This window comes from Camelus ferus, chromosome 3 (genome assembly GCF_009834535.1).
Source record: "Camelus ferus isolate YT-003-E chromosome 3, BCGSAC_Cfer_1.0, whole genome shotgun sequence".
Classification (NCBI taxonomy): Eukaryota; Metazoa; Chordata; class Mammalia; order Artiodactyla; family Camelidae; genus Camelus; species Camelus ferus.
This window is the reverse complement of record NC_045698.1, coordinates 8,370,476-8,388,614: the sequence shown is the minus strand read 5'-3', so window position 1 is coordinate 8,388,614 and position 18,139 is coordinate 8,370,476. Positions and strand designations below refer to the sequence as shown.

Genomic DNA, 18,139 nt, shown 5'->3' with positions numbered 1-18,139 from the left:
TACACTTTTTATTACTGCTTATTATATTTTCTTTCACTCTCCTGACTGTCAAGATTTTCTGTTTGTTATGTTTGTTTGAATTCATACCTGAATCTGATTCATATTATATTCTCCTCTTGATTATCCCTGTACACACACAGACACAGACACACAGAAACACACATGCAAGAGTAAACACAATTTTGCACCATGAGAACTCATCCAGTTCTAGGCTAGTGATTTCCCCCTTCTCTTTTAAATCCAAGCTCAAATGCAAACTCTTTAAAAGATCCTTGTGACTTAATGAATTCCTCCATGCAGTGACTCAAATGTGTAATTCTAAATCTGTATTTAACTCTTATTCTCTGTCTCTTCCAGTGAAAGAGAAGGCAGGGAGGGACCATTTCTGTCTTTCTTGGTCTGTATCACCACAGAGGTGTGCCAGATACCTTGTAGAGGTTTATTAGATATTAATTAATGGATTAGAAATGAAGACATGTACAGTTGCTGAACTGCACCATCTTTGTGTGTAAAAAAGAAGAACTGTAGACCTTCTCTGAGGCTCCATGAAATCTTACCTTAAAGCCTCTGGCTCTGAATCTAACACACAGTAAACACTCAATGCACAAAGGGTTGGGTGTCCTTACTTTTCACTTCTTTACCAGCTTATCAAGAAACAAAAATAATCCATTGCAAGTTCCCAAATGCATCCTTCTCCTGATTTGGCATTTTTTCCTGTAAAAGAAAGAGCAGTCTGCCTGGAGGTTAAAAGTCCCACACACTGCCTGGAGGAAGGAATATTTACACTGGAAAATTTTCAGGGACCAACAGGGTAATTTAAGTTTCTCATTCTCATTCAGTGGGAGCAGTTTGCCAGGAAATATTCTCCTTATGGTGCCAAAAATCAGCCTGTCATTTCGTTAATGTTACTTTGAAGGACATAGTCACAGTAGATGGAAAATATCAACAATGAAAAAACAGATTTTAAGAAGTGAAAATCTTACATATTTTGGAGTAGAATGGCCATTTCAATCATTCTGAAGTAAATGCGAAAGATACAAATATTATTTGCTAGTGTGTTCTTTTTTTTTTTTTTTTTCCCCTAGATCTTTTTCTCCTTGATCTCAGCTCCTTAACTGTCTCAATTCCTTTTTGGAGTAGACGGGATATAAAGGAATGCTTAAGAAGATATGGTTGTCTGAGTGTGGGAAAGCTTTCAGGGCTCTGCTTTTGTGGTGATAGTATTGCCACTGTCAAGGCCACGTTTTTCTAGAAAGCGCTGGACAGAACCGCAGTCAGTGTTACCATCTTAGCCATTTTAACTGCATGATCAATCCAATCAATTGTACCATTTCGGATGGTTGGACTAAACCAAAATCGACTAAAACTGTTCATTTCAGGAGCCAGTATGAATATAACTGAGATCTCTGTTTATTGACAAGGTCTCTTTTCAAGAAAACAGTTGGAATCATCTTATATTATTATTATTGTGTTTACTGCGAAATTCTTTAGATGTATTTGCTTTCTGTTGGTGTTTGATATTAAGCTGGCTAGTCTTTTATCCCCAGTGTGTAGTATATTCATTGTGTTTTATGTTGGTAAGAAAGTAGGTTCATCTAATTTTTGATCATTTAAAGTAAATCTTCACTTGGAAAGTAGAATGTATTCTGTATAAATTTCTATATGAAATCATCATTTTAAAGTATATTGAGAGTTAGAGGGGCAAGTTCATGATCCGTTAACCAGAGTTTTATGGTAGATAATTATCAGTAAATCTGCAAGAAGGCACAAGGATTTTATTTTTTTCTCTAAGTGAGTGTTATAATTTAAACCCAGTATACAGGATCCAGTTACTCATATTTAGATGCTATTGGATTTTAAAGGATCCATTTGAGGACTTTGAATTTAGTTTTATTTTGAAATAATGATGACTATTTCACTTTTAAAATAGTCTATTTTTGTCTGTAGATTACATATACAAGGCACAGAGGCTTTGGGATAAGAGAAGGAAAGGTGATTAAAGGCAGCTTACAGAACAAGCCAACTACAGCAGGCAAACTTTCATATATTTAATGAAGCAATCTTTAATATAGGGAATAGCCTGGGTCCCTGGGGGTTGGGAAACAGCACAGAACAATTTTAGTAGAGTCTTTCCCTAACATTAATGCTAAAGCTGCTTCCTGTTCTGAGTCGGACTTTTTACCATGTTCTCCCTACACATCTGAATAAAATAAGCCATACCACGTTGTGTTTGAAAGATATGTGTCATGCTTGTGCATTATGTAAGCATGTTCATATAAACTATACATGGATGCTGTTTGCACAGATTTTTTTTTCTCAAAAAAAATAACATAAATTATTGGTTCAAGAAAATCTGCTATTATCTAGTGATAATCTCTAAAAATATAAATGAAAATCTGGAACAAGCGCCACATTAATTCTTCAGTTGTGAAATCTGCAAGCAGGCTATTGGAAGATAAAATATTTACATTTGAATTATAATTCAAACCTTATAGTACAAACAAAACGTAATGATTAATATAATCAATGGGAAATTTATTTTTAACAGATTTTTTCCATTGCCAAAATATAATTATCAGTAACTACCTGCCAATGCGTGTCTATACATATACATACACACGCAGTACGTTATTTTCTAAGAAATGCAAATATGGTATTCCAAAATCTGATACTTACTTTTCATAGTTTCCTTAACATTAATTTTTCATTGTTTATATACAGTAGAATTATTTTAGAAAGATACATGCAAGTCTACACAGGTGTACATGAACGTGTGTACATCTACCCACAGGCAGGCACTCATCCCAGAACTCCTGGGGTGGCTGGATGAATAGCACTGAACCACGACTTAGAGCTGGCCTTCATCTCTGGCACGAGACGGTGTCAAGCAGACCGAATGTTGGTTAATAGGTTCTGTTTTCTGTAGCCATAAGCAGCTCATCCGGGCCCTCCTGGGCTTGGTGTGCCCTGAGCACCAGATGGACCATGCAGGCATTTGGCATTAGGAGGTGCTGGAGTGCATATCAAAGCCACTGGGCTGAGTGTCGTCTGGAACCTGGAAGAATTCCAGGCTCCAGATATAGGGGGGCGGGGATTCACAGGTGACAGAGACACAGAGAGTAAGACCTGGGCCCAGTGATGTATCGTTTTAAAATGGAAGTTTTCTAATTATTCAGGTAATCAACAGATTAGGAGATGGCTGTCATTGAAAAGTCACAGTTCCAGAGAGGCAGGGATGTGTCACATGGTGAGGGGCCTTCCAGGGAGTGGCCAGGGTCTCTGAGGAGGCAGAGGGAGGACGGGGGTAAATGTGGGCAAGGCCTCACCAGGTGGGGCAGGGCCAGCGGGCGGAGGAGTGGCTGGCTTCTACAGTAATATCAGGGGTTCTGGGTGATGGGGCTGCCCCTATTGTCTGGTTCCTGGCCCTGGGGTGACTGAGGCAAGGGAACTTTGGCTCTGAGGGCAAGAGCCTGAGGGAGGAGGTGGTGAGGGGCTGGGCTCTGCAGTTGGTCTGTTTGCTTGTGAAAGGCGTGGTCCTGGAGGGTCATTTTCTGTCTCTGGGACTGGCTATCCCTGGGAGGGCAGTCTCTCCAGGGTCAGCAAGTCCCGGGGTGTCAAAGCACCAGAATTACCAGAAAATAAAACATATCCCTATGATACCTACCACTCTTGGGAAGAATCACACCAGTTATGATAGAAGCTACTATTTTCAAAATTTTAATTTAAGGTGTAGGAAATTTTTTAAATCTAGAAATGCAAAAAACCTTGATTAACATTTTCTTTTTGCCGATATTACAATGCATCTAATTCATTTTCTTTAATATTTTTGAAAGCATATTTGAAGCATAGTGTTTGGCCTCAAATTCTTCGTATAAACTAGAAATGAGCTGTCTCACCAAATAGAGGCACTAACAGGAAATGAGTCATGCCTTGTAAGACAGTATAGAAATGTGAAAAACGCAGACACAGAGTACGATGATAGCTTCAGAATTCAAATAATAAGACAACTTGTGGATTTTCTTTGGGGAAATATCCAGATACCTTCCAACTGGATGCCCGTTCCTTGAGTACCAACAGATGGCACCAGTAGTTAATGGTGAGGGGTTAAGACTCTGAGATAAGTAAGTGAATCAGAGATTCTCAGTTCCTTATGTAACAGTAAGAAACTGGGATATTTTAATGTATCGTGTTTATATATTCATCTAAACCCAAATGCTTACACCTTCTGTTTGGAATGTTTATCTTAACTCTATTGTCATGGAAACAAGTTCAGAAATTTAAAATAAATCATGACCTCCGTTGAAAGTGCATACAGGTTCTGATCAGCAGAGACTCTTGGACATAGGATTGAAAGAATATTTTATTATTTATAAATAATAAATAACCCACCAGGACCACAAATTGGCTTACTTTCAGACCACTCACAGGCAAGGGAAAGGAAGGGAAAAATATGGAGAATATATTCTGAATTGTTTCCATTTTTAAGTTTAAGTTTATGGTGCATGTAAGTAAAAGTCATGACATAAACCCTGGCAATGTTCTCCTAGGTCAGTCTCCCAAGGCAATACAAACAACAGCAAGAATAAACAAGTGGGACCTAATGAAACTTACAAGCTTCTGCACAGCGAAGGAAACCAGAAATAAAACAAGAAGAAAACCTACGGAATGGGAGAAAATTTTTGCAAATGATAAAACCAACAAAGGCTTGATCTCCAGAATATATAAGCAGCTTATACGACTTAATAAGAAAAAACAAACAACCCAATCCAAAAATGGGCAGAAGACCTAAACAAGCAATTCTCCAAGGAAGACATACAGATGATCAATAGGCACATGAAAAAATGCTCAATATCACTAATTATCAGAGAAATGCAAATCAAAACTACAATGACATATCACCTCACACCAGCCAGAAAGGCCATCATTCAAAAGTCCACAAATGACAAATGCTGAAGTCTTGTTTCTTTAGACTTATCAGAATACATACCTCAGGCACAATTTTTAACCTTTCTGAACATTATTATGAACGTTTTATAAATGAAAGATATTTAATCTGTTAAACACAGTTGCATAATAGGCATAATAGGCATTCAGTATAAATTAGCTAAAAATATGAATGGCACGCAAATAATCAGAAGAATAATTGTACCTTCAAAGTAACTGAAAACAACAGTATAGGAAAAAGATACATTATCAAGCAAGAAATTAAATTTTGGATTGAAATAATAAAACTTTTTTAAACTGGCACTCCTATTGTTTTTCTATACATAAATTCATCTGTATTTTATGGACAGTCTGACTTGTCACTGTAGATGCAAAGATGAATTAGATTTAGAGATTTAAAGGCAATGATACATCTAATAAAGTGGAAATGGGGATTTTGTCGGCAAGCCGGAGGAAGAGATGGGGTTGCAAAAGTTATAGTACACAGATGAGTTGTGATTAAGCTACAGATGCGCACTAACTATTAAAGAAACACAGATTCAGGTCTAATCTGAATCCAAGCCCTGTCCCGACTGTGAAAAATAGGGGAACAGAGACATCCATGGGCAACAGAGTCTAATTCTTTGCACTGTTCACGTACGGTTATCTCTGGAAGTGTGTGCATGTAGTATTTAATTCAACCTGGAAGCAATAAGTTGCCTGAAGCAGAGAGATGAAAGTAATGTATATAAATTAAATTCTGCTCATGTCAGTGATGCTGTCTCTGGATGCCCTGATTGGAACTCAGGCTGGGCTAGCTGTTCCACTCCTCACGGTGGTTTATCTTCTGGATTCTGGATTCCATGGTGGTCTTGGTGATATTTTCTTATCATTTTGAAGGAAGCATCAGGGCTTGCTTATGTCTTTCATAAATGACAGAGGAAATTTGAATAAGAAGGACTTTAAAAAAGATTATTTTTTAATTTAAGCTTCAATAAATGACATAGACACACAGACGTGCCTATGTCTACACAGTTGTGGGAAAGAAGCAAGCCAGTCTGTAATTTCATTACTTCTACAGGCGACTTTAAACAGGATAATTGCTATATGAATGCCATCTTGACATTAAACCAAAAACAACTCCAAAGCAAAATGGATTTTGATGAAGAGATCTTGACATTGGCAAACATTTAGTAGAAAATGTCACCAAGAAGCAGACCGGTACCACACTCCACGTGTATCTCACTGACAGCATCATTCAGTTCAAAAGGGAAAAGGCGGGCTCAAGAAACATGCCATACTCACGACAGGAAATCTGTGACTCTATTAAACATGGAAAGTATTGCTAAGTGATTGGTAACTGGCCCTTAGGGAACACTGGAAGTTTTTTATATTTGTTTTTGTTTTCAGAAATAGGAAGCAGTTAGTCTTAATAAGCAATATAACCTTAAAGCCATGCTTTCTATGAAGAGTTTTTCTTTATATTCAAAATTTACCATATATCGTGTACCATGAAAAAATAGGAAAATACATAGCTGGGATTTATTGTATCTTGGCATAAATCTCCTAATTTAGGTCATTAATAATTTAGATAGATTTTAGAAATGCTGAATTGTTCAATACTATTTTTTAAAGATGATTGGCTGTTCCCACTAAAAAAAAAAACAAAAAAACAAAAAAAAAAAACTTCCAACTCAGAAAGCATGAGTAATAATACATTGAAAGATAGGGATTATAATCAAACAAAAAAAATTCACTTTCAAATGTTCCTTTTGTAAAATCACATCTCTTCGTGTCCAAAGTCAACACCATTTACGTGCTGGAACAGAGCGCCCACTCTGGTATTTGGGGTTTTCTATCAGGAATGCTCATATACACAGGATTAAGTTTACAGCTCTGTGTCTCTATCTTTGGTGACGTTCCTTTACAGTCTAGGCTTGGTGAATACCTAGAAGTGGCACGTACGTCAGTAGAAATGAAAGGGGTATGAGGACATGAGGTTTTACTTTTAATATCAAATATGCCTTGATCACTTACGTGTATTAGGATCACAACAGGAGTTAGGTACAGTCTTGCCTTCAAAGAGCGCAGAGTCTGGAGAGGACTGATGGTCAGAGACACGTGTTGGTCAGACATTGGAGTGACAGTTGGGAGAGCACATCTGCCTGGCACATGTGAGCAGGTGGTGGTCGCTCTCCTTGGGAGGAGAAGCAGAGCTTTGTATGCCAGTTGACCTCTGAACTAGACATGAGCTAAGGTCTGCCAGACTGGAGTGGTGATTGGTAGAGGATTCTGGTTGAAGGAACGGAACCTGCGAGGGCCTGTGAAGCGGGCCTGAGTATTCATGCGAGTAATGCTGTCTGTCGTCGTGGAGACACCTGGACATGGAAGACCTGTGCACAGAGCAGAGCACAGGAAGAGGAGATCTGGTCGAGGCATCCACCTCATCTGTACTGGGTTCAAGAAGACTTTCTCATTGCGTCCTAATCAACATGGTCTCAAGTGAAAAGCTGTAGACTTCATGATGAAATGTAGGTTAACAAGGATCTAAATTTTGCTTAAAATCAAAGTTTGAACGTTTTCGAATTGATAGGTTTTGCTGTTGAGAGAATTTTTCTACTGACTTAGACCCTAAGTTTGCATCCGAACTCTTGGCCCCAAATTAGAGTCCGTCTCTAATCCATTTGTCTTAGGTACAGTGTCTTTCAGCAGACAAGAACTTCCTTTGACAGCCTGCAATAGAGGTTTTTTCTTCCCCCTAAACATACATGCAGCTGAAGTTCAATAAGGCTACAGTGTAAGCCAAATCTATAATATGTAATTCATATTAGAAATATGAATTCATCACATTTCTTTGACATAAGCAGAACTCTGGATGATAATTTAGGATCAATATATTTTTGCTACGATTGATTCAGACAACATACATGGTAATAATAGTCTATTGCTTAAGAAGTTACAGACCATCGGCTAGAAACCAAAGGATTTGCTTTCATAAGTAGAGGAAGGAAAGTGATTTATTGGAAGGTGGGGCGCCCGGGGCTGAGAGTAAAGCTCAAGACAGCCCTCTGGCATGAAAATGTCATGTTGTTTATAAACCTGGAAAACGCACTTCACTTCTCACCTCTCAGAAATACTACCACTCTTTCTTATGGTTTACAGGGTTGTAGTGCACATCACATCAGATTACCGCAGGCTTATCTTTTAAAGTGTTTTGGAATATTCAACTAGTCTCATAAATACACTCTTCAACATCTTTTCAACTAAGTAGTTTAAAACCTTGAGTGTTTTGAACTACAATGTACAAAACACTGTACAAAGTTTTTGAATGTCATTTCCTTGATGGTAGAAACCAAGTATTTGTCCTTCCCACCCTACACAAGGCATTGGGTTTTTGGTTTTGCTTCATCAATGTTTTTCCACTGATGAAGGTCATTACTCAGCTGCACTCCCGTGGAATGGCCCAGGACTTTAGTCTGTGCATTTAGAGGGAACTTGGTGTATGGGGAACTAAAGTCCTACATTGTGTCTGGAACCAGTCATAAAACTCTTTGTCATTGGCGACTTATATTGTTATCATAAATCAACGTAACAAATACTAGGACTCAAACCAAATTGCTGTCAAATAAATCAGTTCTAAATTTCTCCTCATGTTTAAAGGAGGTCATTGTGTAGGTTAAAAGATTCTCAATGTGATTTTGTTAGGAAGAAACTATAATGACGAAAGGTTAATGGAGTCTGGCCAAGGGGAAGAACTTTATCATCGCCAAGTTGTGAGATTGTGAGATCAAGATCCCAGGCCTGCAGGCAGAGGTGGGGCGAGGGGGGCTTTCAGGGCCAAGCCTTCCCTTGGCACGTGGCTTCAAACCTAAGGGCTCCTAGATCTAGACCAGGCTTTGTCTAGACACATCCTCCCAGGACTAGAACACAGTCAGACCTTCAGACAAGGACATTCCTTCCTATTATCTTACTGGTCACTGTTGGCCATTACCCATCTCTACTGGACCAAAAAATAAGTTTCAAAATTGTGTCCATCATCAGTATTATAAAATAGACCATTGTTCACCCAGTGGTTTAAGACATGTCATTCTCCCATTAGGGTGTCAGTGATTAACAATTCTCCCTCAGTTAAGACTGACTATCACAGTGACAGAGGGTCACCTGAGATCCACTGATTTGGAAGGAAAATGTATACACTTAAAGAGCACACATTTTCTGTGTTCAGTAGGAAAAATTGTAACTATAACCTTAGGTCAACTATTCATAAGTCATCGAAAAGAAAAGAACCTCATGTTTTGTGAAAAGTAAACAGAGAAGCTAAGCCATGTACAAACAGTAAGTTTATAAGTAAAACAACAACCAAAGGTAAAAAATAAATAAGTAATGCATGCATTTTCAGGTTGTGGTCAGTGGTATGAGGACAATGGCACACACACAGGACAATGAAGCTGTGGGTGAGTGGGGGAAACTGGGCAGAATTAGGTGTGGGGACACTTCTCTGGTAAGTGCTAAGGCTCAGGAAGAGCAGGAGCAGCCAGGTGAGGGTCTAGGGAAGAAAGGTCCAGGCTAAAGAAATTGCTCTAGGGGTCTAAGGAAGAAAAATGCCGTATGCTTGCAGCTTGGTGAAAAGAGGGAAGTGTGGAAGCAGGTGAAGTCGGAGAGGTAGGCAGGGGTCAAATCCAGGTGCTCTGTGAATGAGAGGATGCTGCCGCTGATGTTGGTGATGAGGGTGAGGATGAGGATGCTGCCGCTGATGTTGGTGATGAGAGTGAGGATGAGGATGCTGCCGCTGCTGCTGATCGAGGAAATGGTCATTGGAACGTTTTAAGCAAAGGAGTGAAATGATGCGATTAAAAATTAGAACAATCCTCTGGCTTCTCTGTAAAAAGAAATAAGATTCTAGAGGCAGAGGGGGTTCGGACAAGAAGGGGAAAAGGGAAATCAAGTAAGATGCAGTTGCAGAAACGCAGGCTAGAGATGGTGGACTAGCTGGCATCAGTAGGGATGATATGAAATGGAGGAATTCAGATATAGTTTACAAGCGAGCAGAAAAAACAGAAATGTGCCCCTGTATTTTTTGTGAGGTATCAGGAAAAGAGTCTGGTCCAGAATCTCTTCGATGTTTTTGTCCCCAAGGACAAGGTTGATGATGGTCCCATTTACAAAGATGAGGAAAGGTTGGGAGTAATGGTAGTAATGGGACGGGGATAATGGGAGAAATAAAAAAATATTCTACTCTGGATGTGTGAACTTAAGAGAAGCCAGATCAACAAATACACAGTGGAAATGGGAGGTACGCAGATTTGCCTAGAGCTCAGTGAGGGCAGAGATGGAGATTGAGAAGCATCAGCATATAGGTGATGCCTAATGCCTTGGGCCTGGACCAGGTAAAACTGTATGAATTTTCTCCTTCCAGTCATTTGTTTTCTGGGTTTCTATGACCCATAGTGTTCCAGAATTTACCAGCTTCCATTGCTCTGAGTAAGTTCACATTGTATTTAGCATAATACATGAAGTTGGCAGCTCTATTACTAGTTCTTGCAAATTGTTGATAGAATTCACAGTGTTATATTTTATAAAGTACCCGAGTTCTTTTCTTATGCTTGTTAATGAACTTGAGAATTTTTTATAATGGATAGTGTCAACCTTAAGCGCATTGCTTGCAGAGGACCTAATTATGTATAAATTTCTGCTTATAGCAGAAGGTATGTTCCTTTTAAAATTGGAGGAGATTTGATGACTGCTGTGTTCATAGACATTCAGCCCAAGTTTTGAGTTTCTTCCACTTGGGATGTTGACAGTTTGACACTTTTAACAGGTCTAAGTGAAATAAAACAGGATTTGAATAAACACGAGGATTATCGTGGAGAAGTGGGTTCATAATGAAGGCTGTCGAGCACCACCTTTCCGTAATTTTTCATGGGATTAATAGTTAAATAATAGTAATTTATATCAATTGAATTGCAGTTGATTTTAATATCATCTAATGAAAGAAACTTTAACTTCTAAGTGAATTTATGCTTGATAATTAATATGTGTTTGCTGTTTCTTAAAAAATGGAATACTTAAAATCGTATGATTGCTGTTGCAATTGTTTTAATAGATCATTTTTCCTTGCCATATTTTCAGTGATTTTATTTATTTTAAAATGGGTAATAATTTTATATTTGCCAAATATGGAGACCGTACTGCACAAAATATATCTGTACAGCTACCTCAGGGGTCAAATTCATAATATTCTCTCTGTGAATTAGTTAGTTAGGGTTCCTATAACGAAGTGTCACCAACGCAGTGGCTTAAAGAGCAGACATTTATTGTCTCTTTGTTCTGTAGACTAAAGACCCAAGATCAAGGTGTGGGTTCCTGAGGCTGTGGGGGTGGGGGGGATCTGCCCATGCTCGCCCGGGTTCCTGGCGGTTTGCTGGCCCTGTTTGGTTTTCCTTGGCTTGAGGAAGTATCACGCTTATGTCTGCCTCTATCTTTGATGATGTTTCCTTTCTGTTCACGTCTCTGTCCAAATTTCCCTTTTTCATAAGGACTCCAGTCATTCTGGATTAGGGACCACCCTAATGACTTCATTTTAACTTGATTACATTTTTAAAGACACCAAATCCAGTTACAGTCAATGTCACTTGTTCTGGGGATCAGGAGGTCAGTATGTCTTTACAATTCAACACAAAAGAGTGTGTCGTCTCCTTTCCTTCCTAACATTCCTGATTTTCCTTAGACTTTGGTAATAAACAAATTGTGGGGATTTTCTAACTTTATCTGTGTAACTCCCTAGGAACACACATGTAGCCCCATTTATATGTGTATGACACATTTATGAAGCCAGCGTACATCTCTGGCCCTGGCCACTTCTCCTGAGCTCCAAATATGTATTTCTGCCTGTCTTCTTGTCACTGCTAATGGGCTGAATGATAAACATCTCAAGCTTAACATATTCAAAACAAAATTTTTGTTTTCTGTCCGCATTCTCAAATGTTCTTCCATCATTCCTTTCCACCTCCATCCATGCCCCCTCCATCCCCCTAAACTCTGTCCAAGGAGCTGAGTCATCCTGACATGTCTCTTTGCCTTATTCCATTGTAGTATCTATTCCTTTGCTGTAGTGGTTCCCTGTTGATGCTACGACAAACTACCACAACTGAGTGGCTTGAAAGGACATCACCTTATTTATCTCACAGGCTCAGAAGTCCAACGTGGGTCTTGTTGGGCCAAAATCAAGGTGTCAGCAGGTACTGGGGATGAATCTGCTTCCAAGTTGATTCAAGATGTTGGCCAAATTCACGTCCATGCAGTCCTGGCATTGAGGTTTCCATTTCTTTGTGGGCTGGTGGCCACGTGTCATTCTCAGCCTCTCGAGTGCACCTGTATTCCTTGGCTCAGGACTCCTTTCCTTCCTCTTCAAAGCCAGCAACATGGCTTTGAATCTCCCTGACCTTCTTTTCTGCCTCATCTCTTGCCTCTTCTGCTTTATTTCTCTGGTTCTCACTGGAGAAAATTCTGGCCTTTTAATGGCTCAGGTGATTGATTTGGGCCCACCTGAATCCAGGGTGAGCTCCATATTTTTAGGTCAACTCTTGTGTAACTTTATCTTCAAAGTCCCTCCACAGTAGACTTCAGTGACTGATTGCATAACCAGAGGACAGGAATCTTGCAGGGAGGGAGACACCTTTAGAATTTTTCCTGTCACAGCTGCCATGTCCTATTGGCTCCATTTTAGGGCACTTTTGCTTTTCTGCCTTCATCATTGTAACCATATTCTCAACCCCCATCCCTGTTTCTGGGTTATCACCATAACCTCCTCACTGGTCACCCTACATGATTTCTATGAATCATGGTTTATCAGATCCGAGCGGGACTGTTTCTTCATAACTTGAACTGTTCCATGTTGTTTCACAGCAACTTAATTCCTTGTTTCACATTAACATATAGGAAGTCGATCTTCTTTCAAAAACTGCCAGTCACCTCATGTCACTGAAGTACCTCCAATGGCTCCTTTAGAATAAAATCCAAGCCTTAAAATGGCCTACAAGGCCTCGGCTCCTCCTCTGAAGGCCTGATCCCTTTACCAGATTTTCTTCACGTAATTATCACTGGAAGAAGCCATCTTCATCATCTCTTGTAGGTGTTAATTTTCTGTGATTCTCCCATTAGAACGTGAGGCCCTTGTCTGTTTCCTCAGCATCGGACCTTCAGCCCCTACAGTACGTTGATATCGGGCTCATTCCACACGTTTGTGTCCCTGTAGGACTTAAGTCACTTTCTTATATATTCATTATTCCATAGCACGTGCCCGTCTGCTGTGAGGGTGTCCCTGTGCTGGGCGCCCTCCTCGGAATGGTCAAAGCGACTCTTTCTGGCTGAGGAGTTCCCCTAGACGCTGTGTTTGTCTGTATGAGACAAAACCCTGACCCCCCAAAACTTGCAGCTTCAATCTCACTTCATTTCTGTAACCTTTATTGAACCAGGCTGTACAGGTCTTATTCTGATAGTATAAATAAAGGGGCTTCATTGAAGAGAAGCCAAGTGACTTCTCCAAGGAAACCTGGCACTGTGACTAGAATTCTGAGCAGGTGCTCCTGCTCTGGGTTCCTTTCTGAATCATACCAACAATGTAATTTATCCCAACTTCCCTGATGTGCAGGTAAATGAATTAATTATTCATTTTTTTTTCCAAAAGTGAATATATATCTTCATGTTAATGTTTAATGTCTTCTCTCTTGGCATTTTTCTTACTCAAACGTGAAGTTCTATGGAGGATGCCTGAAAATAACTGGCAAGTAAGCCGTACAAAATAACATTTTTCCAGAGCCAGAAAGAAGGAAGGTGAGAAAGGGGAGATGGTCTGCTCAGGGAGTTGGGGTCGACAGCTAAGACCAGTCATTCCTTTACTGCTTGGAACCCAAGCCTGGCTGTGTCACTCAGATTTCCTGTTATCCATTTCCTAGTCCCTGGGGTAACAAATGTGTACAAGTAGGTCTCCAAACTCTAAAACCAAAAACTGACCAAAAAACTCATGAAAATCTCCTTCTCATTCCTCCACTGATATACTTGGGATTATGAATGTGTCATTTAATTTCCCAATCACTATGATAAGACCAAAGAAACTGTTAGTGAGGGACTTCCTGGGAGTGTTGAGTTGGGGTCTGGGTCATATTACAGCCCTGGACATATCTGGAGAAGGTGAGTCCTGGGCTTTCTAGGGGAGAGAGGAAGAACTGAGACTGAGGAAGCCCAGACAACAGGGAACTGGAGAACAAGACTACGTACGGGGAGGAGGGGGAACTTGCGAAACTTGGGGCTACAAATGGAAACTCAAGGCTTGCTCTGAGACTCATGCTCCGCCACATGCCAGCTTGGGGGCTGACACCAATCACCTTCATTCTTGAATCTCTCTCATCTTTAAAAGGGGAAAAGAGCACTTTATTTGCAGTGGTAGAAGCTGTTATTGATATAAGTAAAGAACTTTGCACCATTTCTAGATCATGGTTACTGTCCAGTTCACGGTAATGAGTAGAGATTTTCTAGGTCTCCCAGGGCCAGACGGCTGTGGAGACACTGGGGCACAAGTTGCCTCAGCCAAGTGCTACTTACATGAAATATATCCTTTATTCTAAACTCTGACCGCACCTAGACCACATTCCAGCAATTCTGATTTCAGTGATAAAAGCAGAACCAACCTATGAATACGGATGCTCACCAAACACGCACTAGTAAGTTTCTGTTCTTATTTCCACCCTCCAGGTGTGATAGTAAAGCAACTTACAACTTTGAAGGTTTGGAATAGGCCTTAGTGTTATCCATTTATCAATTACAAAGAAAAGTACTGCTCAATCTGTCAGGCCATGATGAAATGGTTACTGTGTGCAAGGCACTGTAGGAATAAGTGAACTGGTATGCTTAAAAGAGAGAAAATTGAGTTTCTAGAAGAAGCAGGTGCAGATTGCCAGATATTGAGTATTTCCAAAATGAAGGTGGACTGTAAGCTGTGTGAGGGTGAGGCCACACCTGTGTATTTCACTGCTCTTTGGAACATTGCCTGGAACAAAATAGGTGTTTGATAACTGTTTGTTAAGGGAATGATTGAATGAATGAATGAATGATTGAATGAGTGAAAATCAAAACAAGAGGCTTCTCAAACTAAAAGACTTCTCAACTTTCTTGAGCTATGTAATAGAATTTTCTGCAATATTTGTCATCTGTCATAAACTCAGCCTCTATCTATGTTGGCTTTTATTTGTAAGGAAAATAAGCTTCCTGAGTTTTACATTTTACATGAAGATCATGTAATTATAAAGCAGAATATAGGACCTCTGTAATTAGACATTAACGATGGATTCCTTGGGGACCTCCAGTCTATTTCAATTTCAGTCCCGTTTCAAAGCAGTTACTTGGCAAGTAATCTTGGTTGTTTAAGGTCAGGTGAGGTTTTTCAGAAGTCCTAGTGCAGCGCATGAATTCCTAATAATAACATCAACAAGGGATAACAAAGTTGAAAACCATCGGCTGCTGCCACTATGACATTTAAAATTATAACGTGGATAAACTAACTATGTTTGTTTCACGGTATGGTTCATATTAAATGCATATTCTTAAAATCTGTCTTAAAACTTGACTACTTTCATATTGCAAGAGTAGGTGGCTACTTTTTAAATATACTAAATGCAGTTGAAAGTTGGCTTAATAGATTTATGAATCTAGGGCATTTCTGCTTATATGCTGCTGATGGGTACATGCTGCTGCTGATGGGTACATGCTGCATTTTGGAGGGAAAGGGATAAAGAATCAACAGTTTGTTCCGTTGTTAAGATGCCCGTTGTGAAGAACTCTCTTCTGAATGCCTCTTTACTCTGTCACGGGATAGAGCATAACCCAAGAAGCATCTATACTTTTAAATGAATAAACAATTAGTTTATACTTGTCAAAATATTTTAATAAATCATCTCACAGTTTTGTAGTGGATTTCTCCCCTCATTGATTTTAGGCTGCCACTGACACGGGAGAATTCCAGAACAGGGATTGCTTCACTGTACCATTATATATTAATATTATTGGCTTAGAAAATGAAAAGCAGTATTTAAGATCGTTGATTTTTTTGTGTGTTAATATTTAAAGAGGACATGAAACTGTCTCTTGCTTTCTGTCTTTTCCAAACCTGACTTTTGTAAGATTATTCCATTAGTGCCCCCACTGGCTCACTGTGTCAGTCTTCCATCTGGGCAGACACTGGATGAGGTGCTCTGGTCTCCATGGCCAAAGGGCAGTGCCCTTGTTTCTTGCTGCAACTGCCAAGAAAGTGTTTGAATAGTGCTATCTAATGTCATCGTATTTGTTATGCATACTGACACATGTCCATGGAGAACTTGCCTGAAAAGAAATATTCATTTGTGTTGCTTCTGAAATCTTCCCAGATGACAAAAAAATCATGGAGTTATTCTTGGTGCCAACAGTGAAAAAAGAATACTCTGCTATATCTCTACCTAAAATTTCCTAATTGAGATAAAATTAATATTGAAGTGAGGCTAAGGTATTGGTCTGAGCCATTTACCATGTTAAAAATTAAATTATTCTGATGGTGTATTTTACGATGATAAAGTAGATTTTAAAAAAAATTCTGTCATTAATTTACATAAAAAGAGAAATTGACTCTCATTCTGCTTTATACTCCTTAATTATTGAGGGAGTTAGTTACCACACCCTTGGAGAACTGTTCCTGTCTGCCTGAGCCTTGGGAACGAAGGGCAGTAGGGAGGGAGTCGTCTTTTTGTTAGTTGACAGAAACTTTTAGTGAGTGAGGGGTCAGGAGAGATGGGGCTTGAAAGGATTCTGGTTAATGGTTTGAAACTTAGCACTACCTAAGTACCTTCTTTAATATGTGGTACCTAAGTGTATTTTAATATGTGCCTGAGTATTTTTTTTTTATAATTAGCTTGGTAATTTAACTTCCCAAATAAGAATTTTTTGTCTTTTTTTTTAGGGGGAGGTAATTAAGTTCATTTACTCGTTTTATTTTTAGAGGAGGTGCTGGGGATTGAACCTAGGACCTTGTGCATGCTAAGCGTGCCCTCTACCGCTTGAACTATACCCCTCCCCAAGAATTTTGATATAAATTAGCTCTCTAATTCATAATTAAATTCATTATACCTTTCTGGTTTTAAATATTAATATATAATTCAAAGTATTATTAAGAAGATGAAAAGTTATAATTTATGTAAATCCACTTTGTAAACAATAAGGTATATTTACGTACTTATCATAATATAATTCTCATTTAGAAAAGAATGAGTTATTAAAATCTTAATGAGTTGTGAGCAGTGAACAATTATCGGCAAATCTAATAAAATAATTTCAATAAATTCACAGTGACTAAGGATTTTCAAACAGGCTACATTGGAATCTAAGATCTAAATTTTGTTTGAAGTGACCTGAATTAAATCTGTACCAATTATTTATGGCTTATTACGTTGCCTCGTCCTTTCAGGGCAGTTTTCTGCAGAAGAAAATAAAATTCATGTATAACAATGTACCATTTTCCACAGTATTGGGAAAAAAGGTCTGTGCAGAAAGGGGAGGAGAAGGATCTGATCTTTTCAATTAGGTCCCAATCAGAATAAAGGTGAAAATTATACCATGGAACGAAAAAAATGTGCGCAATCCTAGCTTTTCTATGGTTCTCAAAACGTGTGGCCCCCATCACGTATATGTGAAATGTACGTCTGCGTGTTCTTGTTTGTACGTATGTCACTACAAATATTCACATATTCCTCATTCTTTCATGTCAGAGGTAAGATATTCTAAAATACATCTGCATCCATGTATGGCATCACTAAAAGAGCATATCCTTCATTAAGAAATGCCCTTACTGCTTTACACTAGCTTAATTACAGTATTTGTTGGATTTAGAATTCCTTACATTCTATTCATTTAATTCACTCATTTATCTGTGAGCCTTCAATCTCACCAGGAGACATGGATGCCTGCACAATGTTGTTCCTGCTGCATTTTAGTTACCAAAATGCTCATTACCTTCGACTTCAGTGCTGCTACTGCTGAGTTAATTGTTGACATTTCTTTCCAGATCAGACCGTTCATTACCGACATTATTGTCTGGAAATGTGCTGTCTAATAATTCTGCGATATACTTTCCTGTGCTAGTCTTCATTTTAGAAGATATGCACATCTATTGGTTTAATTGTTGACATATTTTCTC

The 18,139-nt window shown here is 39.0% G+C and overlaps 1 protein-coding gene across 2 annotated transcripts in view; it reads left to right on the top strand.

Annotated features, from left to right (window-relative positions):
- Window positions 1–18,139, top strand: part of CTNND2 (catenin delta 2) — an 886,845-nt gene that overhangs the window by 256,199 nt on the left and 612,507 nt on the right. The gene's annotated exons all lie outside the window — the stretch shown is intronic.